Source organism: Silene latifolia, chromosome 1 (genome assembly GCF_048544455.1).
Source record: "Silene latifolia isolate original U9 population chromosome 1, ASM4854445v1, whole genome shotgun sequence".
NCBI classification, from domain to species: domain Eukaryota; kingdom Viridiplantae; phylum Streptophyta; class Magnoliopsida; order Caryophyllales; family Caryophyllaceae; genus Silene; species Silene latifolia.
The window spans coordinates 120,974,501-120,979,639 of record NC_133526.1 but is presented as its reverse complement, the minus strand read 5'-3'; positions in this window follow the sequence as shown (position 1 = coordinate 120,979,639).

Here is a 5,139-nt window from a genome sequence, read left to right as displayed (position 1 = left end):
TCCATTTTCATCCGGAATTGAAAACTCGAAAGCTTCTTTATGAAAGAAGGTATTTAGCTAAATCATTCTTTAATGAGTAATGAGTTTTATACATTCAAGGATGATAGCTCCCACTAAATTCCACGTCTTCACATGAGAATTTCTTGACTCCCACTCAATTCCACATATTTCGAAATTGACTTCTCAATCGCAATTTGTCAAAGATATAAATATAAATCGCTTTGCCAAGTTACTAGGATAAAACCATATATGTTCCCATCATATCCTTTCAAAATGCCTATTTTGAAGTGGTCTCATCTCAACCTTACGGAAAGAGATTTTTAAATCTCTAACACACTCATGTCATAATGATGTGTAGTAATGTCATTATTCAAATATAAACAATATCTAGAATACGTCACCATTTCCTAGCGAGGTTAAGCAATGACATTTGCGTGGTTAAAACGTTGGCTATTGAAGATATCGGAATATCAATCTTTGCAACTTAATCTTGATCATAACTAGTATGTTACTTTGATTCATTTAGGCTCTTAAGTAAAACTCATGATTGAAACTATTGGTCAAATGATTCATAACCTTAGTCAAAAGCTTGTTAAGACTTTACATTAGTCATTTTTCTTCCAAAACTTCTTTTGGTCTCCTCGTGTAGTAATCTTGAGAATAAACTCTTATTATTACTACATTGGTCTCTTTAGTCATATAGAATTAACTTGAGACTATAGATCTCATCTATTTGGTATACTATGTAAATAGATATACCTTCATTTAAATCATTCTATCTTGCGTAGATCTTCATTTACACAAGTACACAATAATATCTTGCCTTGTGTGTTGTGTCCTCATTTTTCTCCCACTCTATCTTTAGAATAAGTACACTAATCATTCAAAGATAGCATATGAGACACAAATTAATGATGTTGAATTATAAGGAGAACTACCTCATAGGTAGGCTAATAGATATTGTTCTTGGTGATTGACATTCCTTTAAGAGAGTTCATAGACTCAAAATGATCATACACAAGCCATAAGCATGTGGACTTCATAAATGATCATACACAAGCCTTAAGCATGTGGACATATAATGAAACCGGTCATTATATTTGTCTATTAGATCACTTTTAGTGAATGATCTTATGTTTCAAAACGCAAGCATTTAAAGATGAAATTTTAGAACATAAAGGATAAATGATAAAACGGGTGACTTGGGTTGCAAACCAAGTCACTATCATCCAAAATACAAACCATTATCCAAAATACCTTTCCATGTCGAACACGGAAACTTAAAGTTCTAAAATTCAAAGCATAACTTTAAAATAAGACAATGAAAAACAAAGCTCCATAAAAGCTATCCTTAGCTTCTTCATGGTTTCTTATGCTTGCTTTTCTTTTCCTTTGTCTTTGCTTGGTGGAGGCCCTATTTACAATAAAAAGGGAGATACATTATCACAACTTTGCATCATAATACCATAGTTGAATTTAGAAACATAAAAGAAGGTTAGTCATTTACCTACTGGAGTGATCTTTCCAGCTTTGATATCACCAAGGTATTTGGAACAATTCCTCTTCCAATGTCCCATGCCATTACAATAATGGCATTTGTCAAGAGGACCCTTCTTGACTTTGGAGGTGCCAGCTTCACAAGACTTAGCTTTGGTGAATGTGGGAGCTTGTTTCTTGCCCTTTCTCCCATTCTTTTTGAACTTCCCCTTACTCTTTGTGCTTATGTTAAGCACATCCTTGGGAGGGTTCACATTTAACCCCATGTCCCTCTCGGCTTGCACAAGTAACTTGTGCAACTCCTCAAGAGAGACATCCTTGTCTTGCATGTTGAAATTCACCCGGAATTGCACATATGCCTTAACTTTAGACAAGGAGTGTAGAATCCTATCTACGATGAGTTCTTTGGGGATTTCAACTTTTTGAATCTTCAAGGTCTCGACAAGCTCCATGAGTTTGAGCACATGAGGGCTAACCTTTTGGCCCTCTTTGAAGTCGAGATCAAAGAATGCCGCGGCCGCCTCATATTGGACGATCCGCGGGGTTTGTGAAAACATGGTCACAAGTTTGGAGTAAATCTCATTAGCATTGCCCATTTTGAAGGCTCTCCTTTGGAGCTCCGCCTCCATTGCAAATATTAATACATTTTTCATTGCGGCGGACTCCTTTTGGTAAGCCTCATAGGCTTCCCTAGTGGCCGCGGTGGACCTAGTGGAGGGTTCGGGTGGAGAGGCCTCGGTAAGGTAACGAAGCTTGTCGTCACCTTCGGCGGCTAATTTGAGTTGGGCATCCCATTCGGAGAAATTTGACCCATTCTTTTCAAGTTTACATCGATCCATAAAGGATCGGAGCCATGATGAAGTAGCGAGTGGTGTAGCATTAGGAGTTGGTGTTGCCATTTGTTATGAATAAGAAGTGGTCTACAAAATAAAAATAAGGAGTAAAACAAATGTCGTTTTAATTATACTCGTAAAAATGTATGATTTAAACAAGTTATAAGCATTTTTCTAGTGACCTCTACCCAACTAGATGAATGATTCCAAGACCCAAATTCATATCGATTTAGGCACGGTAGGGCCGATTCATCCTTTATCAATATAACTCGGTGGATTAACGTTTAATCGATTCTACTTTTAGAACTCTTGGTCGACAATATTACATTAACATTTATCTTTAGCCCAAAACACATTCGACAAGGGCACGGTAGGGCCGATACATCCCTTATCAAAAACTTTTGTTGAGTTCAATCCAAATTTCGAATAAATGTGTCCATGATCCAAATCCATATCAACTTGGGCACGGTAGGGCCGATACATCCCTTATCAACATGAATTCGGTGGATTTAACATTCATCACCCACTTCCCCTACGTAACAAGGTTTGTACCCGGTAGGGCCGAGTGCACTCCCTCGCGAAATAGGTTTTCATGGTTTCTACTATTTGGTAAGGCTATATCTCAATTAATTGTTTTAGCGAGAGGTCATGTCAATTTATTATCTATCACGTTTTAAGTGAACTAAAGCGGTGAACTACGATAATTCTAATTGACACGGTCGATAAACTCGATAAAAGAAGATGCATGTTTTAGTTATGGCGATTTAGCGATGCATGTAACATAAAATAAAATGCAAGCATAAAGATAAATAAATCCTAGTATGGCCTTTCCTAAAATAGAAAAACTATTAATCTATTACATATTCGGAAACCAACTCCATTGGTCCCTTGAACTTCGGTTGTGGCACGCATCTCGAGGTAACACCGTCTTTATGTATCGCCATTCTTGAAGTAATCCGTCTTTTGGAACTCCGGAATGAATAAAATTACATAATAAATTACATAATTTCCTATTATACATTTGTAACTAAAATAAAATAAATCTATTAAATTACAAAACGGTGATACGAGATCACAATAAAAATTACAACCAAATTGATATTCCCATACATTTCGGGAAATACCAATTAAAATCTAAGGCCATACTAAGTAAAATTACATAATTCAAAATTACATAAATTAAAATTATGACAATCATAAAGAAAAATGCAGCATTATAATATGTATGAACATGCTCAATTTTATGCTAAATCGCCTTTAAATAGCCAATATCATATATTACTCGGTTTTTTACGGATTTGCGTGATTTCAACATTTTATAATCACAAAAATACATAAACTCATATTTATGCATAAGTTAATTACCCTAACCTCTTAGGACTCAAAATATAGTCTTCACTAATAATTTGACTATAATTAACTTTTATTTACAAAATTGTTCATAAAAGGACCAAAAATTACAAAAAATAAGCCATTAAACTTCAAATAATTCACAAAATTCCAAATAAATTCAAAATTTGAAATTTAAATTCATGAACATTCTGGAAAAAATCCATGACACTCATAATGTTCAAAATCTTAGGTTAAAAATTTCGAAAATTTTCGGAAAAACAATGTTGCGGTTTATCGATATTTAATAAAATAATCATAAAAACATGGAAAAAATATTTTCATTAACTTTTCAATTTTAGATCTGAAAAATATAATAAAATGCAACATTAGACGTTTTTCCTAAGTCATAGATTATATTTTATTAATTTTCACTAATAAAGTCACTATTTATGTCATTTTTCTTCAAAAATTCATAAATCATGCTAAAAGACTTCTTTATAGCCAATTATTTTACACACATCTTGTAAAATTGCATGTGACAACATATAAATTTTCTATAACCAGATTCGAAATTTAACTCATATTAACCTATTTTTCTCTTAAATCCGCATTTAATAATGAAAAATTCATTTTTCGAGCATAACAAGTGCAAAAATTATGAAAATTTACAGGTTATCTCAAAATAATATATGTAACAACATATCCAAAAACCAAGTGAAAATTCGAAGTATAGCTATTTTTAGACCAAAAATGACATTTTTACTCATAAAATCACATTTAAATGCCATTATTGTAAATTATGAACAATAAAAATCCGAAAAATTAACCAAAATATCCTAAAACACTTTAGGACCAGAAATATTAACATGCATGTAATTATTTCGTGATATATCATAATAACACAAATTTTACAGGTTTTATTTTGTTATTCATATAACTCGGAAAAACTTTTAACCAATTTGCATGCAAACAACCGTGGCTCATGATACCGATTGAAGGAAATGTAGATTCATATACATATTTAACATACTCATATATGTCTAATTAATTTGTCATAAATTAAAACGGATCTTATGCATGCAAACAATTAATAAAAGAGAAGAGAAATAATGTCCTTACATATTGAATTTCGGTTATTTGGGCACAAAAGAGATCACCTTTCTCTTTTGTTCTTGAGCTTATTCCAATGGAAGAATGAAGATCTAAGAGCAAGATCTCTCCCTAAGCTTAATACCCAAGGCTTTCACTTAATCTAATTAATATTACAATACTAGTATAATATTAATCTATGAGAAAATTGAACCAAAAATATTGTTAACACTTTGAATATTTTCGGTTTAGAGAGGGAGGAGAAGAGAGCTTTTTATCTCACTAAAAACTCTTATTTTGATGATGGAATAGAATGAAAAATAATCTACAACACTTTTGTATATTATTTGGTAAAATAAAACAAAAGCCATGATGGCTTTTGCCTTCT